Below are 27,449 nucleotides of genomic sequence, written 5' to 3'. Positions count from 1 at the left end.
GAGCCCACAAGAAACATATATATTACAACAACGACTCCCACGAGTCAAGATACAAATAGACAATACAAAGATCCAAATCATACAGAAGATCAAATACATCCGAGTACGGACAAGATACAAATTGGACTAAGAGTCCTGAAGATAACCAGTGGCATCCATAACCCTGCCCAGGCCAAGCCGGAAGGGTAACCTTGCTAGCGTCGTCTTCATCGAACATATCTTCATACCTGCCCGGTTATATCCCGTTGAAGCAGCAATAAGTACGGGTTCGTACTTAACAAGACTTCAAGACGTATAAGCATTCGTGAACCAGTCGTCCTTTGTACTTGAGGCACGCAGGGGACTTAGAGGACGCAAGAGGAACGTCATAGGCAATATGGTGGGGTTAAGCGGCAGCGCGCAAGCACTAAAAACCTATAGAGACACTCTACAACATTCGTCTATCAGAGAAGGTGAGAGAGCGCATAAACTAACAGTTCTATACTCTGCAAACATAACGCAAGGAAGTACTTACAAGGGCACTCACACGGTTGACAAGTTTTAACCATTTATTATTAAAGTTGTACTAACTTACTACGCAAGTTATTATTAATGAACAACATGTGTAAGTTGTCTATGGTCGAGTCATACAGCTCCAAGTCGTCCATAACCGCGGACACGGCTTATCGATAAGATGTACACCCTGCAGGGGTGCCCAAATGTGCCCACACACACGATCGACCCACTTATGACAGGTGGATATCACGACTCGCACTCTCCTTCACGACAACAATGTCCAGGAAGCCACCTAACCAAGTTGAACCCGAATCGAAGTCCGGCCGTATCTCCGAAGCGGACTTAGCTGTTTGAGTCTACGGCTAAGTCAGTTCTGAAAGTATAGAGATGGTAAACCTAGAGGGGGGGTGAATAGGTTTCTACAAATTTTAATTCTTTCTTTGCAATATTAGGCTTTGCGGAATATAAAGATGAGCCTAATGCAAACTAGGTGAAGCAACCTATATGAGGATACAACTAACTCGAGCACGAAGGCTCTCACAAAAGCGATTAAATCACAAGTAAGGAGTTCGGTTAGAGATAACCGATAGCACGCGGAGACGAGGATGTATTCCCGTGTTCCCTTGCTTTGCAACAAGGTACGTCACGTTTGGAGGAGTGGAGGTCCCACGAAGGATTCCCCGCGCCACGAAGGCTCACCCTATTCTCCGGAGCCTATCCCACGAAGGAATAGCTCACTCACTTGTGGTAGACTTTGAGGTAGCCTCCAAACCTTCACAATCTTACCCGGAGCAAATCCACAGCCCGGATGCTTCCGGACTCCTCTTGCCTACCTAGGGTTTCCAAGGAACCCTAGGAAGCAAGCTTCTCACTGAATACAAGGGGGAATGAGATTTGGCTTGGTAGAACGGTAGATCGGGTCCTCCTCTAATGATTCCCCGGAGGGATTTGAGTTTGAGTGGAGGAGGAGGGAGATCTGAGGCTTTTGGTGTTTCTAGCAATGGAGTATGAGAGAGAGAGCTCAAGAACAGTTTGTAGTGTAGTACCTTTTTGTCTAGAGGTAGGAGAAGGGCTATTTATAGTGTTCTTCGAAATATGGCCATTTGCCACTTGCCACCTCAGCTTTTCCTCGACAAACCCGGTCGACCGGGCCACAGACCGGACAGCCCGGCTGAGAGGCCGGTCTGACCGGGCCAGTGACCGGACGCCTTTTGCTGGTCCTGGAGCTCCTCCGGTTGGCGGCCGGTTGGCGCCCGGTTGCCGCCCGGTGGACCGGACGGAGCACCGGACACGCCGGTCGAGAGCCCGGTTGACCGGGCGCAAACCGGATCTGCTGGCTCCTCCTTTGGAGCCCGGTTGCCGCCCGGTTGACCGACCACCACGCCGGACTGGTCGGTTGCTGGCCCGGTTGGACCGGGCAGGTGACCGGATTTCTCCTGTAACCCCTTTTTGATTGTTGTTGAAATGGGGGGTCACCTTTAGCCTTCTTGTTCCTTTGATACACCATTTACGCCTCATTGCCTAATACCTGAGATTGTACTTATAAACATATTAGGCCAAATACTTTAGCACGGTGTCATCGTTACCAAAATAATGGATAAGGGTGAAATACCCTTACAATCTCCCCCTTTTTGGTATACGATGACAAACTGAGCTAGAGTCACAAATAGATATTATGATAAGCTCTAAACCTTGATTCCATATAAGATATTACGAAAGCTCCCCCATAATGTGTGCACTTGGAGAATTTGCGTTTGAATGCAAAGTGCACCATTTGAGAAACATGAGAAGCTCCCCCAATATCTTTAGGAAACAAGCATGGTATGGAGATGTGCATATCAAGATATATAAGCATAGCATAATCATCCTAACATGGAGTAGCACACATAATAGTCATCCATACATATCCATACACGAATAGCAAATGGTTCTTGGAAAACTCAAAGTAATCTAGCACAAGCCATATAAAATCCAAATAAAGCAACTCCCATGGCTTGTGGCGATCAAAGAACCCCCGTGGTCTAGACTCTACTCTCTTCTCCCCCTTTGGCATCGGAACACCAAAAAGGCGAAGAAAAGAGGAGAGATGCTATCGCACCCATCAGTAGTGACCAAACCCAAGCGAGGAGGAGCTCTCGCGTGCATCATCAGCACCGGCATCATCATCACCGGCACCATCATCACCCTCATCATCATCAGCAAAGCCAGCAGGAGGAGCACGAGCAGGCCTAGGGAGAGCACCATGAGCGTACACAGAGTAGTCGAAGTTCTGGAGCATCTCATCGGTAAGAGGAGGCATCTCCCACTGAGGTGCTATCACAGGCTCCATCTCAGGGCCAGGAGGAGGAACAGAGTGGTTCTTTGAGGCCATGAATTCATTCTGGCGCCTCCGTGTCTCTTGGACCATAGTAAGGGTCTGATGGGCAACATCATGGCTTCTCTTGCACATTTGGAACATGCATGTGAAGAAACGAGCGGCCCCATGCTGGGAGCGCCGAGAGTGACTGGAGCTAGCATCATGATCATGGTGTGCCTTGGAGCGGCGCTCAGTGGTGGGCATCATGGAGGGAACGTCTGAACGAGTGGCCTCCTGAATGGGGAACCTGAATGGATCCATGATGACTTTCTCACCAATAACGTTCCGAGGAGCAGGAACAATGTAGTTGATGAGCCGCTGAACATATTGGGCGTAGTTGGGAGTCATGCGGTCCATAATTGCCCTCTTCAGTTCACAGTAGATAAGATCACAGCCATCAATCTTCCTCACCCTGTCAGGATGACAATAGTACATCAAGTTGAGGTGATAGTTCCGGACTTCACTGTGGTCTCCAGACTTGCTGATGAGGTTCTCCCGGAATAGCTTGGCAAGTACCAAATAGGAGTAGTACATCCCAGAGATGGTGGGAGGTCCAGGCGAAGGGTTTGGAGGATAGCAGAAAGAGATGTCACCCCTAGTGAGCCTGGACCATGAATGAATCTTGTACCCTGGATCACTGTCATCACCACAACCCATGGCTGCACGGAACTGAGAGTAGGAGCATGAGTACTTTGTCTTGCCGGTCATCCAAGTGAGGGTGCGGTCTTCATCATCATGGAAGAAGACAGTGCAGTGAAACTGACGGACAAGGAGGGGACAAAAGATAGGATCATCTTGAGTATCATCAGGCTTGAGGCACACAAGGTCATACAATCCCAGACTCCTCAAGGTTTGAACCACAAACCGATACTTGGTGGCTTCATGCAAGGCCAGTTCTTCAGGATTGATAGCCTTGGGTGATACAATATTACCATGCTTCATAAATTCATGAGAATCATAGAAACCCTCCCAGAGGGCTGCCTGTGTGTTGGTCCAGAATGCCTTGTCCGAACGAGTGTAAGTTGGCTTCTCAAAGCGATACGGATTCAGTGTCCTCCACTCCTGCCACTCAAGACGATTTGCAGCCCCAACATTGATGGTTGGTACTACCTCATCATCCTCTTGGACAACATTCTTGTCCTTGCGCTTGGTAGCAACAGACTTGGTTCTGCCCCGAGCTGAGCTGCGTGTCGCACTTGCTGAGCTTGGGGGGGTGCACGACTACTAGAACGGCGGGGAGGATCAGCCATCCTACCTCGCTTGGCAACATTGCCACGTGGTGGCTCACCACTCCAACTTCCTGTGAATGAGAAAAATATAGCAAGGATAGCAGTGGGATAAGTGTACACGTCATCAATAAGAGAGAATCCAAAAAGCATAGCATATATTCAAGTGTAGTGATGAGTTTGTGTGAAAACTGGGCAACCCGGCGCACAGGCCGGTCAAACCGGGCAGCAGACCGGACGATCCGGTTTGCGACCGGTTGACCGGGCCACACACCGGGCCGGCCGGTTGAGCGGCCGGTCGACCGGGCTGGAAACCGGGTCTGTCGATTTGTGATGTTGTGCCCAGATTTCTACCACAAATTCATGCAAAAACTCGAAAAACTTGAGTACATGCTATAGCAATAGAGTGAAGAATGTGCTTTGTGTGGAGAGACACTCTAAAGGCATGAGGACTTGCAAACCCTAAACCTAACCCTAAGATTTCCTCAAATTTTGGCAAGAACTTGCAATGTGTGAGGAGGACTAGAACTTAGGGAGGAAAGGAGAGTACATTACCCGAAGACATTGTCCTCCTTGATCAAGGGAACAAGAAGAACACAAGGTAGGGCTTGAAAACCAAGAACTCCAAAAATTCCCAAGCTAGTTGGAGAGGGACCAAATCCTTCGGTGGAGATGTTCCAATGGACCCGATCTATGGTGTGGTGAAGTTTGGGGAAGTTCTTGTGGTGGGAAGTGCCTAGATCTTGGTGGAGGTGTTGAGGGCGCCGGCCATGGAGGTTGGGGATTGGGGAACAATGGGGAAGAAGACCCCAAGGGGTATCTCTTCCCAATATATAGTGGGCTGCGCGACCGGTCAGATATCCGGTCAGACCGGGCTGGTGACCGGCTGACCCGGCCCAGACCCCGGTTGCCGCCCGGTCCACCGGACCATCCGGTCAGGGACCCGGTCCGACCGGGCCAGCGACCGGCCAGCCCAGAATTGTCGAATTTTGCCTCGTTTTTGCCCCTATGCTGTGTGTAAGTGTGTGTAAATGCTCAAATGATGACATGTACATATAGATAGATAGATGATGATGAGATGAGCATAGACATGGGGTTGGAAACACAAAGTTCTCTAGGCATACCCATTGGAGAGAAAATCCAAACAAGATGTGAATAGCAACAATGGGCATGATTCGAAGTGTATATCAAGAATCATAAGTTAGTTTGAAATAGTTTTTGCAATAAGATCATTTGGCCTTATATAGTCAAATCAAGTGGTAATGAAGGCTCAATGAGGGGCGGGGGATTACTCCCCCTATGTGAAAGCGCAAATGTCATGAGACCTCGAAGAGACATGCTTGGGTCCATATAATGACATTGGGTCTATTTATGTTGCACACATAGGTATGCATCATACCAAGACATGGTAAGATGACTATCCCCATATGTGCTATGCCTCTAAGCTAGATAGCAAGATAAATGCAAGAATATAGTGCAAGAAGTTAATCAATCCAAGTTTTTAGGATCAAGAATACCAAGTTCTCCTCTCAAGTTAACAAAGCGGGCTTCATCCAAAGGCTTAGTGAAAATATCCGCCAATTGGTAGGTTGTTCCCACATGAGTGAGATCAATATCCTTATTGGCAACATGATCACGTAGGAAGTGATGGCGAATGTCAATATGTTTGGTGCGACAATGTTGAACCGGGTTGTTGGCAATCTTTATTGCACTTTCATTGTCACAAAGAAGAGGCACCGTACCAAGAGACACACCATAGTCTTTCAAGGTTTGCTTCATCCATAACAATTGAGTGCAACAAGATGCCGCGGATATGTATTCGGCTTCGGCGGTGGATAGGGCGGTGGAGTTTTGTTTCTTGGATGACCAACTCACCAATGACCGGCCAATAAATTGGCAAGCCCCGGAGGTAGACTTCCGATCAACCTTATCACCGGCCCAATCAGAATCCGAATAGCCAATGAGTTCAAAGGTTGACCCCTTTGGATACCATAGCCCGAGAGTAGGAGTGAGAACAAGGTATCTTAGTATCCGTTTGACCGCCACTAAATGGCTCTCCTTGGGAGCGGATTGAAAACGAGCACACATCCCTACACTTAGCATGATATCCGGCCTAGAGGCACAAAGGTAGAGCAAGGATCCTATCATGGAGCGGTATACCTTTATGTCCACATCCTTCTCACCGTCACATGAACCAAGTTGCCCCTTTACGGGCATGGGTGTCTTCATTGGACTTGCATTGGTCATGTTGAATTTCTTGAGCATGTCCTTCACATACTTTTCTTGAGAGATGAAGGTGCCTTTTGCAAGTTGCCTCACTTGGAAGCCTAGAAAGAACTTCAACTCTCCCATCATGGACATCTCAAATTTCCTAGTCATCAATAGCTCAAAAGCTTTGTTATGATTGGGGTTAGTTCCACCAAAAATAATATCATCAACATATATTTGACATATAAAGAGGCCACCCCCTTTAACCCGCTTGGTGAAAAGGGTGGAATCGACCGTACCCATGCAAAACCCATCATGTAGTAAGAAATCCCTAAGGAACTCATACCAAGCACGTGGAGCTTGCTTGAGACCGTAGAGTGCCTTATGGAGTAGATACACGTGGTTGGGTCGGCATGGGTCTTCGAAACCCGGGGGTTGAGCCACATATGCGGTTTCTTTTAGGGGACCATTCAAAAATGCACTTTTCACATCCATTTGATATAATTTGAAATTGTGGAAAGATGCAAATGCAAGCAAAAGACGAATAGCTTCAAGACGGGCTACCGGCGCAAAGGTATCCTCAAAATCCATACCTTCTATTTGGGCAAACCCTTGCGCCACTAACCTTGCTTTGTTTCGTATAACAGTGCCATTCTCATCTTGCTTGTTCTTGAATACCCATTTGGTCCCAATGACATTGATGCGATGATCCTTGGGTCTCTCAACTAGAGACCATACTTCATTACGAGTGAAACACTCCAATTCTTCTTGCATGGCAATTACCCAATCCGGATCAACCAAGGCTTCATGTACCTTAAGTGGTTCAAAACTAGACACAAAAGCATGATGTTGACAATAAGTGATAAGTAATGCATGGTGTCTACGAGTTACCACTCCTCTTGAGATGCTACCAAGGACTTGATCCACTTTCATGTCACTTGCCCTTGTAGCGGCCTTGATCTTCCGAATGGTTCCTTCATGATCAATGAATTCATCTCTTGCAAGTACTTGATCATGAGGGACCACTTGAGCTTGATCATGAGTTGAGGATGTCTCTTGATCGTCATCATGATCTTGCTCCATGGAATGAGGATCTTCTTCTTGTTCTTCGGACTGAGACTCATCTTGAGTGGAGGGTGGTTCTTGAGTTGCACTTGATGGTTCGGCTTGAGTTGAGCTAGGCTCTACTTGTGGCGTGCTTGAGACATCTACTCCATCATCTTGATCATCATTATGAACCTCCATGGGCCGGATGTGTCCAATGCCCATATGCTTGATGGCACTAGATGGATCAACATCATTACCTGCAACACATGGAACAACTTGCTCCACTTGGGAGCCATTATCCTCCAAGAACACCACGTCACAAGATACTTCAATAGTCCCGGAGGACCGGTTGTAGTATCTATAGGCGTGAGAGTTCTCCGCATATCCAACAAATATACCCTCTATGGTTCTAGTTTCAAATTTACCGAGCTTTCCTTTGTTGTTCTTAACAAGGCATTTGCATCCAAAGACACGAATATACATGACATTAGGCTTGTTACCGGTAAGTAGCTCGTATGGGGTTTTGTTGTGGAGGGGACGGAGGAAGAGCCGGTTGGAGTAGTGGACGGCCGTAGAGATGGCTTCTCCCCAAAAGTTGTGGGGTGAGTTGAATTCACTCAACATGGTTCTTGCCATCTCAATGATAGTCCGGTTCTTCCTTTCAACAACACCGTTTTGTTGAGGGGTGTATGGCGCCGAAAACTCATGCTTGATGCCCTCATCATCCACAAACTCTTGCATAGTGTAGTTCTTGAACTCGGTGCCATTGTCGGTCCTAATTGCCTTGATCTCGGATTCATACATACGTTGAGCTTTCTTGGCGAAGGTGATGAACTCTCTATGGGTCTCGTCCTTAGACTTAAGGAGAAAGACCCAAGAGTATCTTGAGTAATCATCAACAATGACAAGTCCATACTTGCTTCCACCAAGAGTATCATAGTGTGATGGCCCAAAGAGGTCCAAATGAAGGAGCTCCAAAGGCCTAGATGTGGTAACAATACTCTTGATGGGATGCTTCTTCTTGAGTTGCTTTCCGGCTACACATGCACTACAAACACGATCTTTCTCAAAAGAAACACCGGTTAGTCCCACAATATGCTCACCCTTTAGGAGTTGTTTAAGATTCCTCATGTTAACATGACCAAGGCGGCGATGCCACAACCATCCTTCTCGCCATGCTTGGCCGCCATTAGACATGTGGAGAAGGAGGGGCTCTCTTTCGAGAGGTCAACCACATAAAGGTTGTTCTCCACAAATCCAACAAGGACCAATTTGAGATTGTCACTCCTAAAGACTTGCACATAATATTTAGTGAAATATGAATTGTACCCGGCATCGGCAAGATGATATATAGAAAGTAAGTTATAGCCAAGGTGTTCAACAAGCATAACCGTCTCAAGGCACAAGTCCTTAGAGATTGCTACCTTGCCATACCCAAGTACCTTTCCCTTTGAGTTGTCACCAAAGGTAATGCTTGACTTCTTGTGGATATCTTCAATGAATTGATCAAGCACACCTTTTCCTCCGGTCATATGATTGGTGCATCCACTATCAAACACCCATTTTGGACCACCTGAGGAATACCCCTACAAAATCAAGTAGAGGATTTAGGAACCCATCGATTAATGGGTTCCTTTGCAATGGCAACAATATCTTTTGGTACCCAAATTGAGTACTCTCTATAAGCATAGCCATTAGGAGGGCCAACATAGTTAGCATAGACATCACCATAATAATCAACAAATAATGCATAGTGATCGTTTGGCCCCGTGCTGGCACCACTAGTGGCTTTGCCCTTTGAGGCTTTGCCATTGTTAGTGACCTTCTTGTTCTTATCTTGAGCGGGTTTCTCCTTCTTGTAGTTGTTCTTCTTGTGGGACTTGGGAGTATATCCAAGTCCATACTTTTGATTGTTTGACCTTTGCTTACTCAAGAGGTCATCCAATCCCATCTTGTTCTTGGCGGTGGTGAACTTTGCAAGTTCCTTTGTTAGCCTAACATTTTCCTCAAGAATAGATGCTTGCTCACAAGAAGATTCATTAGGATGATAGTCAAGACCATATTTGGTCACCAAGGACTCAAGATATGCATTGGTCTCAACATGCAAAGAAAGTTCCTCTTGTAAACGAACATGTTCCTCAACAAGTTTAGCATGCTCACTAGTAAAGGAAATGGAGGAACAAGCAAGCTTTTCAACATCAATGGGATCCTTCATTGATCCAAGAGCCTTTTTGTAGGATTCTTGAAGTAGATCATGATTCTCTCCAAGTTTCTTGAGCTCATCCTTGACAAGCTTGTTAGCTCTTTCAAGGTGGTCAAGATCCCTAGTGAGAGAAGCATGAGCAACTTCAAGTTCCTTCTTTGAAGCATTGAGCTCTTGGGTCAATAATTGAGCCCTATCAATAGTTTCTAGGTCCTTAACTTTATCAAGTTCATAAGTTTCAATTTGTTGCTTAAGGCCTTGAGATATGCACCTTTCGGTTTTTAGCTCTTGTCTTAGGAGATTGAATCTCCGTTCCTTCTCATTCAATTGATATTCTAATTCCTCAATGGACTCATCCTTTTCTTTGAGTGAGTCCATCAAGAAATCAAACTTGACAAGAGCTTCACCACGAAGGGTGCATCTAACATCATATAGTTCCTTAAGCATAGTTAATTCTTCTTGATCTTCGTTTTCATCATCAAGAACACTAGATAGGGAAGGTGGAGGTTCCATTACCTTGGTTTCCCTTGCCATAAGACAAGAGCCAATGATTGGAGAGGAGGGAGAGTCATCGGAGTCATCATCTTGAGTTGTTCTTGCCATGAAAGAAGAGCCAACATCATTCTCCGTGGAGTAATCTTTGGAGTAGTCATATGTGAAGAGTGACCCGGGCTTAGAGTATGCCAAACCGGCCACTCCGGCCTCCTTCTCCTCATCTTCCTCTTCTTCATCGGACAAGTACTCGGCCCCAACAAAAGCTCTTCCCTTGTTCTTCTTGTACCGATCGTTGATTGGGTTCGGCTTCAATCTTGGCTTGACCCCTTTGATGAACTTTGGCTTGTCTACCCTTTTCTCATAAGGGCACTCATTTGCAAAGTGGTTATCTTCATCACAATTGTAGCAAGTTCTCTTCTTCTTCTTGTCATTGAGGAGCATTGGGAACTTTGCCTTGTACTTCTTGGCAAAGAAAGCAAAGTCGGTAGCAATGTCACTAGTTGAAGTCATCTCTTCATCTTCTTCAATCTCATAGTCTTCTTTGCTTTCATGGTCGGCTCTAGCTTTGAGAGCAAGGTTGTGTGACGCTTCATGGTTGTGTGAGGCTTCATCAACACGGTTCATTGCCTTGAGCCTCTTTCCGGCTTTGGCCATGCTTTCATTGGCGGCCACATAGGAGACTAGATCATCGGAGTTGAGATCGGCACTCTTGGTCATGATTTGCAAGTTGAGTCCAAGGTTGGTGTCTTCTTGTTTGACGGCAATCATAGCAATGACCTTGGATTTTATGAAGGCTTCTGCTCATCTCAAATCCGTCATTGTACTTCTCAACACCAAGTCCCTTGACCCTTACTTTCAGAGCACCAAGCCTAGCATAGGCATCAAATATGGATTCTCCATCTCGAATCATGAATTGGTAGGCCTCTTGCTTTGCGGTCTCATAGAGAGCTGATTGGATCAAATCGGTTCCCTCTTGTAGTACTACGATCCGATCCCACAACTCTTTAGCGGAGACAATGTCATCGACTTGATCAAGAAGCTTGCGGTTGATGCCACTTCTAATCTTGTCACGTGCGGATGCATTGAGTTGACGGTTGTAGAACTCGGTGGAGGTCAACCGAGTGGGATCTTGTGGCTCCCGATGTCCATGAACAATGAGCTCCCATAGCTCCACACTCGCACTGCGAATATGAGATTCCATAGCAGATTTCCAATGTGGAAAGTGAGTTCCATCGTAATGGGGAACGGTCCCACTATGGTTTATATGAGGCATGGGTGAAGTGTTTCTAGGATAGTTATAGTTAACATCATGGTAGGACTCCTTAGAGACCGAAGCCCCACTAGAAGTTCCACCCGCAGCTTAGGTTCTTAAGCATGGCGTCATTTCGCCATTTGGTTTTGTAGCTCATCCTCCTTTTTCTTCTTCTCGGCCTCATATGCCAAGAATCTAGATTTCATCTCTTTAACCGAAAGGTTAGAGTCTTCATCTAGACCCTCGAAGAGTTTATCCATCTCACTCTTAAGGCGGTGAAGCCCTTAATAAGAGTCCAGGCTCTGATACCAATTGAAAGTATAGAGATGGTAAACCTAGAGGGGGGGTGAATAGGTTTCTACAAATTTTAATTCTTTCTTTGCAATATTAGGCTTTGCGGAATATAAAGATGAGCCTAATGCAAACTAGGTGAAGCAACCTATATGAGGATACAACTAACTCGAGCACGAAGGCTCTCACAGGCAGTTAAATCACAAGTAAGGAGTTCGGTTAGAGATAACCGATAGCACGCGGAGACGAGGATGTATTCCCGTGTTCCCTTGCTTTGCAACAAGGTACGTCACGTTTGGAGGAGTGGAGGTCCCACGAAGGATTCCCCGCGCCACGAAGGCTCACCCTATTCTCCGGAGCCTATCCCACGAAGGAATAGCTCACTCACTTGTGGTAGACTTTGAGGTAGCCTCCAAACCTTCACAATCTTACCCGGAGCAAATCCACAGCCCGGATGCTTCCGGACTCCTCTTGCCTACCTAGGGTTTCCAAGGAACCCTAGGAAGCAAGCTTCTCAATGAATACAAGGGGGAATGAGATTTGGCTTGGTAGAACGGTAGATCGGGTCCTCCTCTAATGATTCCCCGGAGGGATTTGAGTTTGAGTGGAGGAGGAGGGAGATCTGAGGCTTTTGGTGTTTCTAGCAATGGAGTATGAGAGAGAGAGCTCAAGAACAGTTTGTAGTGTAGTATCTTTTTGTCTAGAGGTAGGAGAAGGGCTATTTATAGTGTTCTTCGAAATATGGCCGTTTGCCACTTGCCACCTCAGCTTTTCCTCGACAAACCCGGTCGATCGGCCAGACCGGACAGCCCGGCCGAGAGGCCGGTCCGACCGGGCTGGACCGGACGCCTTTTGCTGGTCCCGGAGCTCCTCCGGTTGGCGGCCGGTTGGCGCGGCTGCCGCCCGGTGGACCGGACGGAGCACCGGACACGCCGGTCGAGAGCCCGGTTGACCGGGCGCAAACCGGATCTGCTGGCTCCTCCTTTGGAGCCCGGTTGCCGCCCGGTTGACCGGCCACCACGCCGGACTGGCCGGTTGCTGGCCCGGTTGGACCGGGCAGGTGACCGGATTTCTCCTGTAACCCCTTTTTGATTGTTGTTGAAATGGGGGGTCACCTTTAGCCTTCTTGTTCCCTTGATACACCATTTACGCCTCATTGCCTAATACCTGAGATTGTACTTATAAACATATTAGGCCAAATACTTTAGCACGGTGTCATCGTTACCAAAATAATGGATAAGGGTGAAATACCCTTACAAGTTCCTAGGAGATGCTGATGAGGTCTAAGACCCCGTGTGTGGCCCGATCTTGCGGTTGACCCGAAATCCAAAGGAGGGAGAGAGGGAGAACGCGAAGAACACGATGAACATGAAGAACACGATGAACTCACGCACGCACACCAACCCGATACAATCGATACTTACCCCGTGGCTCGATGGACCATGCCAATAGAATCAACCCGGAAGAGACACGCGGTAGAATTCCGAGCGGAGAGATTGGTGAGGGAGATGAATCTAGGAGTGGGAGAGAGAGTGGGTAACACTAGAATCTCACACACCAAATCCAATCATCCAACATAGGTAGCCTTGATACAAAGGGGATGAAACCCTAGGGAGACAAAGCTCATCTTCATGTTTAAGCTATCATCTTGTCTAAAGAGGTAAGGGGGCGACCTGGGGGCTTATATAGGCATACAAGGCAGCATGGGTCGAAAAAGTACAAGTGGGTGGGTCAAACCCGACGAATCCGGTCACAGGGCCGGTCTGACCGGGCCTGGGACCGGCCCATCCGGTTCACAACCGGATTCTGGACCGGGCGGTGACCGGGCGAGGCTTCGGGAGCCCCGGGATTGCGTCCGGATGGCACCGGTCCGTCGTTCGGCCGAAAACCGGCCGGCCGGTTAGGGGCCGGTCAACCGGGCCTGTGACCGGGTGGCCGGTCAGGGGGCCGGTCAACCGGGCCTGTGACCGGCCGGCCTCCCTCCTCCCGCTTCTTCTTCCTCTTCCTTCCTTCTTCCTTCATTCTTCCTTCCTTCTTCTTCTTCTTCCTTCTTCCTTGCACCATGATGAATGGCTCCTCTTCCCTTCCCTCGCTTCCTTGCACCATGGGTGTTCCTCCTCTCCGGTCCTCGATGACTCTTGTACCTAATGACATATAACATGCCGACATGAGGTAGCATTCCATTCAAGGTATCTACGAGGTCGAGTATCGAGAGGAAGGAGTTCACCTTGACGCGTGTAGCGTGGGTTAGGGTTGAAGGTCCACTTGGGGGACTCTTTGGCCATGGTGTAGCGTCGACGATAGGCGGGGCTGCACTTGATGGTCTTGGTGTAGCGACGTCGGTGACCGGGGCTACATCATCTCCCCCCCTTGGGGAAGAGTCGTCCTCGACTCTTGTTCCTCCTCATCGAAGAGGTAGTCTATGACGGGTGTCCCATGTTGTGGTAGAGGGATAAAGTCGCGGTCGAAGAAGAACTTGGAGAAAAACCACTTGCGAAGGGAAAGCTCCAAGAGGCATTTGGCAAAAATGGGAACCAAAAGAGTGTGGGTGTATCCAACATGTGGAAGGGCAAAAATTTGTGCATGTAAGAGTTGTATGGTGTCAAAAATGTGTGGTGTAGCATTGTCCCAAACAAGTGGAACAAACAAAAGGCAAGTATCGTCGGCAAAATTTGGGACAAAATTGTTATGTGCAATGGCAAAGCGATGGAGACTTCAAACTTGGGAGAGTATGGTTGGCTTGAGCCGAGTATGAGTGTCCTCAAGTGTGAAAGAATCCATTGCAAATGCCAAAGATGAAATGAGAAATCCAAAGAAGAGCAACTTTTTGTGTGACATGTGGCACAAGATGCATACGGTGTCTCTCACATGTATGACATGGTCCTTGAGATTCTCGGAGTGTATGATGAAAGCATCAAAACATACAACAATCATTGTGCCAATAAGATGTGTCAAGATATGTTGCAAAAGAGGCAAAAGAGGCGACGAGGAGTTGGACCAAACCGGAAACTCGACAAGGCAAGCCGGAAACACACGAGGGCGAAGGCTTGTGGGAACATACCCTTTGGTGTGATTCCCGCGGGTTAGGTCCTTGTTGGGGTAGCTCTCAATTGCGCGTTTCGTGAGCTCATGCTCCGTAGCGGTGGAGGTAGTCATTCGGGTACCTATACACACAAAAGAGAAAACAAAAAGCGTGTGTGCATGGTAAAGGAACACATCATCCATCATGATGTTCCAAGACTTGTGCACATCACCATTAGTGTCAAGCAAGATAGTATGAAATGCATGGCGATAGTGCAAATGGCATGAAGGTGCATGTGTGGTATGTGGGTACTCATGATCATCAAAAATGGAGAAGGCTATGGGGGCCATCTCGTGGACAATGAAATAAGCATGTTTGCATACCAAGCATAAGAAAGGGGAATTGTTCACAATCTTGGATGCAACGATCATGGAGTAGTGCAAACATTTTGGGCAAAGCATGCGGAAGCTAATATCATCATTGTCATTGCAAGCAATACATGTGAAAGAGCAAGTAGGTAACATATTGCAAGCAATGGTTGGAAAATTGAAGCTCTCATAGCATGGCATGGTCATGGTATCACAAACACTCAATTCCACATGATCAACAATATTATCAAGCAAAGCATCACATGGGAAAGTAAAAGTAGCATGTGACGTAGCAAATGGGTCATCAAGATCATGCATGCATTCATGAGTCATCATGTCCACTAGTGGGATCATGGCATCACCAACACCTATGTTGTTACCTTTGTAGGCCGACTCATGTGAAGTAGGTGTGGTGGAAGTAGGAGGATCCATGTGGTCGACTTGTCCATCTTGGAGCAAGCATGGTGAGATATCATCATCTTCATGCACCATGTACATCGTCTCCATGAGCGGGAACTCGTCCTCCGTGGAACCTAGTGCAACATAAGAAGACACAAACGAGGGAGAGGTTAATGTGTTAGCAAATGCGATGTCCTCCATGGACCTATCATCTACCTCTCTCAACTCACTTAGTGTATCACTCATGTCCTCCAAACGGAAGCACTCAAACTCGCATATGGGGTGGAAGTCACTCAACTCACTATCACTCTCACTCAAGTGGGCTAAGTGGCTCTCATCCTCACATGGGATTGGTACCAACTCATCAATCAAGCATATAGGAGTAGGCTCGACTTTCGCATCTCCATGCGCCTCCTTGGTTGAAGGGAAGTTCCCATGCTCAACCAGCTCAACTCCATGCGCCTCCTTAGGTGAAGGGAGAATCCCATGGTCACCATGCTCAACTCCATCGCCTCCCAAGTCGTCCTCAAGTGGTGGCGTCGTGGTGTAGTAGAGAGCTAGGCTCGAATCCACATCAACCTTGAGTTGACCTTGGCGATCTTCATCTTGAAGTGTGGGCGCGATAGGCATCTTGGAGACTTGTGCATTGAGATCGTCGAAGTAGAGCTTCTTGGCGCTTGGCGTTGTGCATTGCCATGCCACGTGACCCTTGGCCTTGCACACCTCACATAGGAGATTGGGACATTCCCGTGGAGGGTGGCCCTGTTGCTTGCACTTGTAGCATCGGAGTCCATAGGCACGTGACGAGGTAGAGGCCATTGTGGTGGTGGCACAAGAGGTGGAAGTCGCCTTATGAGGAAGGTATGCTCGATGTGCACTTGCCATCCTTGGAGTGGTAGGCACCCTATCATGGTGTTTGTCGCCTTCATGTCGAGGCTCTCGTCTTCGTACATCATCACCATGGCTTGAGTGGTGTCGTCGAAGACTCGTGGAAGATGTTGGTCGATGGCGATCATGAAGTGGCTTGTGGCGGCGAAGCTCATGTGGTGACGTATGTCGATGATGGTCCTTGCCATGCCTAGATGATGGCTCATGCGACTTGGCATATTGCTTGCGGCGCCTTGTGGAGCTTGGAGAAGAGTGTCGATGACGCTCATGGTGGGGACGCTCTTGATGCTCCATATGGTGTACTTGAAGTCGACGATCTTGTGCATAAGCACTCTCATGGTGGCGCCTTGTGGAGCATGGAGAAGTATGTCGATGACGCTCATGATGGGGACGCCCTTGACGATCCATATGATGGTGCCCTCGTGGAGGTCCTCCATCTTCATATGTAGCTCCATTGGCCAAGTAGGGGTATGTAGGAGCATCGTCTTTGCTCCTCGTGGAGCGTAGGTGAGGCTCCGCCATGGTGTCGATGTCGTACTCGTGGCGTTGCTCCACCATGTCGTCCATGAGTGGTGAGCCATTGTCGATGTAGAGCTCGTCGATGTTGTCCTCAAGGTTGTGCTCCACCATGTTGTCCATGCTTGAAGAGCCATTGTCGATGTAGGGCTCGTCGAAGTTGTCCTCAAGGTGGCGCTCCACCATGTCGTCCATGCTTGAGGAGCTATTGTTGATGTAGAGCTCCTCGACGTCGGTCATGTCGGTGATGCTCGCGGAGCCATAGTCGGTGTCGAGCTCCACATGTTCCTCCACATCCGCGGTGCTTGAAGAGGAATCCTCCTCGAAGTGCTCCGTGTACTCCTCCGTGTCTTCTTCGTCGCTATACATGTTAGCACGAGAATATCTATATGGTGTATGTTAGTGGAAGAACACTACCCCGCAACCTTACCGTGGTATGACAAGATTGGGGTGATCCAACAAAACCGAGAGTTAGAACAATTGTATCGGGTACTCACACAAAAGCACACGCAAAAGCTAGCAAATATGGTGTTAGGTGAGTATGGTGGAAAGCCAAAAGACGAAATCCGAAATCAAGTGTATTGTCAAGAGTGGGTGAAATCCAAAAATTCAAATGTCAAAGCGATGATCACTATAAACACGGAAAAGATGTGGAACGCACACACGAGATGAACGGGGTTAGTGCGACCAAGGAATGAGCGGAAAAGTGTAAGAAGCCCTTAAGCAAGGGTGCTTGGTGTCACACTAACACAAGAAGAGATCAAAGCTTTGGTTGCAACGGAAGAGACAACAAGATTCACACGTGGCCTCTCTTCTCGTATCTCTCTTTGCTTAAAAGCTTTTTCTCTTTTGTATATGGTGGCACTTGCACTCGTTTGTATCTTTGGTGGCACGTGGACACTTTTGTATGTATGGGCGTATGGATGTATGGATGTATGGATGTATGGATGTATGGTGCTACTCGCACTCTTTTTGTGTTTTTGGGGCTTTTTCACGCACTATGTTAGCGTTAGCCTCGCTTTTGCTATCTTGCCAAACGAGTGTTTGCTTGGGTGCCTTACTCAACGCGACACACACACCTCACAATGCGGGGCCACGTGCAATGTCTCGCAACACTTGATAAGCAATGCTCGATAGGATAGATCGCAAAAGAAGATGGGTTACAAGGGGAATGCAAGTTATACCTAGATGTTAGGCGGTGATGAACACACAACTTGCGATGATGGTGGTGGTGTCAAGAGTACGTTTGCAAGTCCGGGGTGCCGAGGATGTCGTCGCTTGCTTCGGAGCTGCGGGTTAGTTTCACAAACAAGGCACTCAAACCGAAACAAGCAAACACAAGTTAGCGGAAGAAGTCGGGTCAATATAGCTTGGCGGTGGTGGCGGTGGTATGCCGGTGGAGGTGGTGTCGATGCTCTTACGGATGCGGCGGTGTTTGTTGGGGCCGCGGTGGTGTTTGCCGGTGGTAGGGTATGATGGCGGTGCTTGCCGGCGGAGGAGAGGAGTGGCGGTGGTCGGCGGTGGAGGTGGAGGGGTGGCGCCCGGTTCAGGGGCCGGTTGGGCCGGACCTGGGGCCGGCCTGGCCGGTCACACGGCCGGTCGACCGGGTTCTGCGCCGGCCCGGCCGGTCTCGGGCCCGGTCAACCGGTGCTCAACCGGACAGCTCGTTTTCTCTCTCCTGTTCTTGAGCAAAACCAAGCCAAATCGACCAAATCGAAGGGGAAACGATGGAATTGGGGCCTAAAAGTTGGGGAGATAGTAGATCAAGCACTCCAACACCAAATCCATGGACCAAAACCACTCAAAACGCAACGAAATCGCAGATCGGTCAAGAGGCAAATTAGGGCTATTTTTGGGGATTTTTTGGGGAAAATTTTTAGAGACGAAATTGGATGGGTGGGGGGTCAAATCCGCGGAAACCAAAGGCTGCTGATACCATATGATGAGGTCTAAGACCCCGTGTGTGGCCCGATCTTGCGGTTGACCCGAAATCCAAAGGAGGGAGAGAGGGAGAACGCGAAGAACACGATGAACATGAAGAACACGATGAACTCACGCACGCACACCAACCCAATACAATCGATACTTACCCCGTGGCTCGATGGACCACGCCAATAGAATCAACCCGGAAGAGACACGCGGTAGAATTCCGAGCGGAGAGATTGGTGAGGGAGATGAATCTAGGAGTGGGAGAGAGAGTGGGTAACACTAGAATCTCACACACCAAATCCAATCATCCAACATAGGTAGCCTTGATACAAAGGGGATGAAACCCTAGGGAGACAAAGCTCATCTTCATGTTTAAGCTATCATCTTGTCTAAAGAGGTAAGGGGGCGACCTGGGGGCTTATATAGGCATACAAGGCAGCATGGGTCGAAAAGGTACAAGTGGGTGGGTCAAACCCGACGAATCCGGTCACAGGGCCGGTCTGACCGGGCCTGGGACCGGCCCATCCGGTTCACAACCGGATTCTGGACCGGGCGATGACCGGGCGAGGCTTCGGGAGCCCCGGGATTGCGTCCGGATGGCACCGGTCGTCGTTCCGGCCGAAAACCGGCCGGGCCGGTCAGGGGGCCGGTCAACCGGGCCTGTGACCGGCCGGCCTCCCTCCTCCCGCTTCTTCTTCCTCTTCCTTCCTTCTTCCTTCATTCTTCCTTCCTTCTTCTTCTTCTTCCTTCTTCCTTGCACCATGATGAATGGCTCCTCTTCCCTTCCCTCGCTTCCTTGCACCATGGGTGTTCCTCCTCTCCGGTCCTCGATGACTCTTGTACCTAATGACATATAACATGCCGACATGAGGTAGCATTCCATTCAAGGTATCTACGAGGTCGAGTATCGAGAGGAAGGAGTTCACCTTGATGCGTGTAGCATGGGTTAGGGTTGAAGGTCCACTTGGGGGACTCTTTGGCCATGGTGTAGCGTCGACGATAGGCGGGGCTGCACTTGATGGTCTTGGTGTAGCGACATCGGTGACCGGGGCTACATCAGATGCACATTGGATCAGAGCTCACTCTGGGGAGATGACCAATGACCTCACTCTTTCGGATGCCGCTTAACATCGTATCCCACCTATACGTGCGTACAAGAACAAAGGGATACAAGGCATAAGGCTTCCCCAAAAGTAACAGAAGGAAACAAGCTTGCACGCACGCATCAAAAAGGAAACGTTATAATCTAGTTGTGGCCACTGGACAAAGCTGTAGATTCCGGCAGTGGTCGAGGGGAGACCCATAGGCATACCCACGTGTGGTTAGAGCGCTCAGTCTCAGAACAGATAACAGGAACTCGGGTCCTAAGCTTTAAAGAAACACAAGTGAGCCGCCATAAAACGAGCAACTGACCCACCGATGTCTCCGCTAACAATTATTAACAAGTAGCCATGATACTTCCAACAGATAGGTAACCATAAACCATGTGTCATGTTCCCCAACTGATAACCCGATAAGATAGCGGTAACGGTAACGAGATATAAACAGCACTAGCATGCACTACGACTCGCAAGGCAGACCCGATAACCAAACATCAGCTGTAGGAGGTTGGTGGTTGGTGATGGCAATATGGGCTGCTTGAGGTAACAAGTGGAAGGGACACGTGACAAGAACGCAACTTAAGGATAGCATGAGGGAGAAGGCAAAATAAAATAGGTGAGCGACTCCTGCAGGGACAGGAGTATAGGGAAAATGCTTGCCTGTTAAAGCTTGCCGAGGGACATCCGGAGACCTTGTCGTATCTCACCGCACCACTTCGCGGTCCTATCCGGGAAGAAGCAAATACTGGAACACACAACGATTGCAAGTCTTACTACTACGGATAAAGAAGAATCGGCATGAGCAAGATGATATGCATGACATGGCAAAGATGGTGCAATGCATCTTATCCAAATTAATCGGAGTCGGAACCCCGGACAAACAATTAGGTTGGAGTTGCATTTCTACCGGCAAAGTTAGGTGTTGTTTAACATGGCATGTGTGAGCTACATAATTTTAAATGAAATCGGGAAAACAATTAAATTATATCCCACATAATCCAAGTCATTTATTAGGTGATATGCAAAACTATATGACACTACATGATGTGAGATACAAATATGCATATGAATGACAGATTTATATTCTACATATACTTTTGACTCGGAAACATACTACATTTTTTTAAAACAGATTTAAATGGCAAAAGATGTGATAGTTTGAATTGTACAGGGATGGTTCAAAAAGTTGGGATATATGTGCTCTGACTTGAAACGGACTGCAGGTGTTTTTTGAAAACTGAAACAGAGTGGCGTCTGTCTTTCCTGGGATTTGATCTTGGGCTGCTGGAATTGGATCAAGAGCATGAACAGCAGGCTAGGAAACGTTTTTGGAGAGCTACGGGTAACAGACTGAAAACTCCAGTCAAGCTACAGGTAACTGAAAGTGTCACTTTTTAACTGGATTTTTAACAGATTCTAAAATCTGGAACATCGGATGGTAAAAGAAAGATGTGTGTGCCATTGGAAAGTTAGATACACAAGCTAGCAGGCAAGCTGCTGGATCGTTTCATGTTATGCATAGCTAGCTAGCTAAGCAACTTAGATAGCAGGTGGATGGATATAGAATTGCAAGATGTTGCTAGCTGAAATAAAACAAGTGAACAATCTGCTGCTGCTGTGCTGAACATGATTGAGACACATACATGCACGATCCTAAGTAACAACATAGAGCAAGGATTTAATTGCACCGGCCAGAATTTGATCTACAGATCGATCAAGCAGATAAAGGAGCCACAGTAGCCAAAGGGCTACTGCTCAGATTCATAATCAAAGGGAGGCGTGGGGACTTTTGAAGCAACCCAGGTCGACGTTCTGGCCAAGAGTTGGAGCTACGCGATGCACTGTCGAACCTGATGAAACTGAACAAACAACAGGGAACCGTGGCGAGGTGAAGAGACTGATCGGCAACGGAGACCAGCAAAACAAGCCTTGAGCTGCTCGTGTGGCGCAGAGATGGAGCATGGTGTGTGTGCGTGGTGAAAAAGCAAGCAGCAGCAAGCGTGCGGGTGAGCTGTGGTGGGTGCATGATGCAGAGGCGTGCACGGCCAGGACGTGCTTGGCATAGCATCGGTCATGGCGGGCGCCTGCGCGGAGTCGAAACAAAGGTGGAGCAGGGGACTTAGGAGAGGAAGATGAGGGCTGCTCACCTAGGTGTGCTGGCGAAGGAAACATGGTCGGAGACGAGGTCGACGACGGGTACTCCGGGTAGAAAACCATGGCGAGGCAGAATTGCAACAGCTACAGGTGGCGTTTCCGGCAAGGAGACGAGGTTGAAGATGAAGTCCCGAAGCTGCACCTGCTCCGTGGACTCAGCGAAGATGAAGAAGATGCCATGGCGGTTTCATCCCCACGTTCAGCGCGGCGAACGACGGCGAGAAAAAGCGACGCAGTTCAGGAAAACTCCGGCGAAAACCCTCGGTCAAAACAGCGACAGTTCCGTCAGAATTTGGCGACACCAAACAGCGAGCAAACAGGGAGGGGAAGAGGGGGAAAAGGGGCGCCATCTCACCAGGAAACTGATGAACACCTCGGAGGTGGCGGGCGACGTCGGAGGCGGCCGGAAACAACGATTTCCTCGCCGGAGTCGGGGAAGAGAACGGGGTCGTTGGTGTCGATTGCGTGCTCGATTCGAGGATTATTGGGTCGAGGATGGACAACGTGATGAGGGTAAGCTCTTGGTGGCCTTGGTTCGGCGAAAGGTGGTCGGAGACGACGGGGCGACGGCGACGCTACGGCGGATGTGTGTGGTGTTTTTCTCTGAAACTTTTGTCCCTTTCTTCTGCGTGGTCTAGGGAAAAGAAGGGGCGGCGGCACAAGGATGGAGAGGGAGTGGGCTAGGGTTTGCTGCGGATTAGGAGGGGACGCGATGGTTGGCTTGGTCCAGCTAGGGAAGGATCAGGTGAGCACTAGCTCACCTTTTCTGCCTGGAAGAAGAAGGCTCACGTTTTCTGTCTGGAAGAGAAAGACAAACATTGGAGCTGGCTCCAGGAAAAGAACGAGCCTGAAGATGTGCTCGGCCTCTTGCAATTTTTCTGGGAAAGTTGCAAATAAATTTGCAGAAAGGCAAGAGAGAACTTCTGAAAATTTTAGAGAGTCTAAGATGAGGAAAACAGAATGAGAAGGTAGGATGGAAAACACACTTTGAAAAGATTTATTAATGACCAAAACAATTTGCAAGAATTTAATATTTGGTTTTGGGGTTTTGTTAAATAAGAGGAGAAATGAGGCGGATCTTATAAACCATACAATAAAGAAATAAAAAAATAGGATTTATTAAAATAATTTTATTTTGCCAAAAACATGTAGACATGATGCAACATGATGATGCATAGAAGAAAACAAACAAACAAATCTAATAGGGGTTTTTTTTTCCGGGGCCGTTACAAGACGCATCAGGATGCGTATTGGAAGTCTGTGGGTCCTTCAGGATCCTTCGGTTGTCCCTCTCACAAAAAAAAATCTCTCTCATTCTCGGCCTCGCTTCGACTCGCTCGCTCGCTCGCACCTCCTGCTCACTGACAAAACCTGCACAACAGTCAACATCATCACCCGAAAAAGGGGAGACACCATAATGCACTCTTTTCTTCTCTCCTTCCGAGTGATCCCTCTTCCTCCGAGTTTCACGCGACGGGCAAACACACATGTGCTGCATAGTAATAATAAAAAAGTAGAAAAATCGACCTACGAATCTATGATTAAATATAGGTTAATCTAGGGTTTTGCCCACTACTACAGATCAAGTTCAAAAATATCCACTTGAATGGTTCGATTTTGGGCTACTAATGTGCGTTGGTTTTTTAATTTTTTCTGAATGTTTATGCCCATTTGAATCTTGGTCAAATCCTATGTTTGACCAAGATTTAAACAAGCATAAACATGAAAATGAAAAGGTAAGCTTGGATCCTTTTTAGTCACTCTAAGATGACCAATCTAGTTTAGGGTTAGGGGGTAGATACATGATTTATCGGGTTTGAATATGTCTAGACATGCTTGTTTATCAACTTGAATGCTTACTATATGACATAAGAAAACTATGTGCTTTGGTTTTTCATTTTTCTGATTTTTTTTGGAATTTTGATGCACATTTGAATCTTGGTCAAATCCTAGGTTTGACCAAGATTTAAACAAGTATAGAACATGAAAATGAAAAGGGAAGCCTATATCCTTCTTAGTCACCCTAAAATGAAGTTTTTGGGAGGTTTTTGAAATTTCCATGTTTGAAACCCAAAACCACTTCTCTTCATGCTTGACTTCATAAGACAGAGTTTAGGGGTTAGGGGGTAGATACATGATTTGTCTAGTTTGAATATGTCTAGACCTTGTTTAATTACCAACTTTAATGCTTACTATATATATGACATAAGAAGACTATGTGCGCTTTGGTTTTTCATTTTTCTTAGTTTTTTTGAATTTTGATGCACATTTGAATCACAGTCAAATCCTAGGTTTGACCAAGATTTAAACAAGTATAGAACATGAAAATGAAAAGGGAAGCCTATATCCTTCTTAGTCGCTCTAAAATGAAGCTTTTGGGATGTTCTTGAAATTTCCATGTTTGAAACCCAAAACGATCTTTCTTCATGCTAGACTTCATAAGATCGACAGGGGGTAGATCTATACATGATTTGTCTGGTTTGGATATATCTAGACCTTGTTTATCAACTTGAATGCTTACGACATGACATAAGAAGACTATGTGCTTTTCTTTTTCTTTTTTTATTTTATTTTTTGTGCCCATTTGTATCTTGGTCAAATCCTAGGTTTGACCAAGATTTAAACAAGTTTAAAACATCAAAATGAAAAAGGAAGCATGTATACTTCTTAGTCACTCTAAGATGAAGTTTTTGGGAGGTTTTTGAAATTTCCATGTTTGAAACCCAAAACCACTTCTCTTCATGTTTGACTTCATAAGACAGATCGAGTTTAGGGTTAGGGCCAGGGTAGATACATGATTTTTCTTGTTTTAATATGTCTAGACCATGTTTATCAACTTGAATGCTCATTATATAACATAAAAAGGCTATGTGCTTTGTTTTTTTTTTATTTTTTTGATTTTTATGCCCATTTGAATCTTGGTCAAATCCTAGGTTTGACAGTGATTTAAACAAGTTTAAAACATAAAATGAAAAGGTAAGCTTGGATCCTTATTAGTCATTCTAAAATGAAGCTTTTGGGGGGTTCTTAGAAATCTCAATGTTTGAAACCCAAACCACTTCTCTTCATGGTTAACTTCATAAGACAGAGTTTAGGGTTAGGGGTACATACATGATTTGTCGGGTTAATTTGAATATGTCTAGATATGCATATGCTTTTTTATCAACTTGAATGCTTACTATATGACATAATAAGACTATATGTATGTTGGTCAAATCCTATGTTTGACCAAGATTTAAACAAGCATAAATCCTGAAAATGAAAAGGTAAAAGCTTGGATCCTTCTTATTCACTCTAAAATTAAGCTTTTGGGAAGTTTTTGAAATTTCCATGTTTGAAACCCAAAACCACTTCTCTTCATGCTTGACTTCATAAGACATAGTTAAGGGCTAGGGGGTAGATACATGCTTTTACTGTTTTGAATATGTCTAGACCTTGTTCATATCGATCAACTTGAATGCTTAATATATATATATATATATATATATATATATATATATATATATATATATATATATATATGACATAAGAAGGCTATGTGCTTTGGTTTTTATTTTTTGATTTTTTTTGAATGTTTAATGCCATTTGAATCTTGGTCAAGTCCTAGGTTTGACCAAGATTTTAGCAAGTTTAAAACACATGAAAATGAAAAGGCAAGCCTGGATCCTTCTTAGTCATTCTAAAATGAAGCTTTTGGGGGTTCTTGAAATCTCAATATAATGTTTGAAACCCAAAACCACTTCTCTTCATGCTTGACTTCATAAGACAGAGTTAAGTGTTAGGGGTGGTAGATACATGCTTTTTCTATTTTGAATATGTCTAGACCTTGTTTATCAACTTGTTGAATGCTTATTTTATATGACATAAGAAGGCTATATATGTGCTTTGGTTTTTCATTTTTATGTTTTTTTAATTTTATGCCCATTTGAATCTTGGTCAAATACTAGCTAGGTTTGACCAAGATTTAAACAATTTAAAAACATGAAAATGAAAAGGCAAGCCTGGATCTTTTTTAGTCACTCTAAAATGAAGCTTTTGGGAGGTTCTTGAAATTTCAATGCTTGAAACCAATACGACTTCTCTTCATGCTATGCGCGCATGGCATACCTTGCATATCATCATTCGTGCATATATTTCAATATATATTTGAACATATTCTTGGGATATATATATATATATATATTTCAATCTCTCTCTCTCGATCTATATATAGTTGGTGCCCAAGAAACACACTTATATATATACGCATGCACTTTATGCGCAAAGGCGCGGGTGCCTCCAATAATGTGTGTGTGCACTCGATCGATGATCCCTAAACCTTAAACCCTAAAACCCTAATCCCTAATTATACCCTAAACGTACACCCTAAACACCCTAAACACTAAAACCTAAACCCTAGACCCTAAACCCTAAACACTACACCCTAAGCCCTAAACCGTAAACACTAAACCCTAAACCCTAACCCTAGACCCTAAACCGTAAACCCTAAACCCTAAATATATTTCAATCTCTCTCTCTAGATCTATATATCGTTGGCGGCCAAGAAACACACTTATATATATACGCATGCACTTTATGCGCAAAGGCGCATGTGCCTCTAATAATGTGTGTGTACGTGCACTCGATCGATGATCCCTAAACCTTAAACCCTATGTTTGACCAAGATTTAAACAAGTTAATTTAAAACATGAAAATGAAAAGGTAAGCATGGAACCTTCTTAGTCACTCTAAGATGAAGTTTTTGGGAGGTTTTTGAAATTTCCATGTTTGAAACCCAAAACCACTTCTCTTCATGTTTGACTTCATAAGATAGATCGAGTTTAGGGTTAGGGCCAGGGTAGATACATGATTTTTCTTGTTTTAATATGTCTAGACCATGTTTATCAATTTGAATGCTCATTATATGACATAAAAGGCTATGTGCTTTGATTTTTTATGCCCATTTGAATCTTGGTCAAATCCTAGGATTGACCTAGATTTAAACAAGTTTAAAACATGAAAATGAGAAGGTAATCATGGATCTTTCTTAGTCATTCAAAAATGAAGCTTTTGGGGGGTGCTTGAAATCTCAATGTTTGAAACCCAAAACCACTTCTCTTCATATGGTTGACTTCATAAGACAGAGTTTAGGGTTAGGGGGTAGATCGATACATGATTTGTCGGGTTTGAATATGTCTAGACATGCTTGTTTATCAACTTGAATGCTTACTATATGACATAAGAAGACTATATGTGCGTTGGTTTTTCATTGTTTTTTTGTTTTTTCTGAATTAATGTTTATGCCCATTTGAATCTCGGTCAAATCCTAGGTTTGACCAAGATTTAAACAAGTTTAAAACATATAATGAAAAGGTAAGCCTGGATCCTTCTTAGTCATTCTAAAATGAAGCTTTTGGGGGGTTCTTGAATCTCAATATAATGTTTGAAACCCAAAACCACTTCTCTTCATGGTTGACTTCATAAGAAATAGTTTAGGGTTAGGGGGTATATACATGATTTG

General features: G+C 46.1%; 1 long non-coding RNA gene across 1 annotated transcript; it reads right to left on the bottom strand.

Moving 5' to 3' along the window:
• Positions 1-22,754, bottom strand: LOC127333486 (uncharacterized). Its single transcript, XR_007871198.2, has 3 exons — positions 21,943-22,754; positions 20,456-20,540; positions 1-227 (listed from the first exon to the last, which is right to left on the bottom strand). It is a non-coding gene; the product is annotated as an uncharacterized lncRNA (long non-coding RNA).
• Between the last annotated feature and the right edge of the window lie 4,695 nt (positions 22,755-27,449).

This window comes from Lolium perenne, chromosome 2, assembly GCF_019359855.2.
Source record: "Lolium perenne isolate Kyuss_39 chromosome 2, Kyuss_2.0, whole genome shotgun sequence".
NCBI classification, from domain to species: Eukaryota; Viridiplantae; Streptophyta; class Magnoliopsida; order Poales; family Poaceae; genus Lolium; species Lolium perenne.
This window is presented reverse-complemented; position numbering and strand designations above follow the sequence as displayed.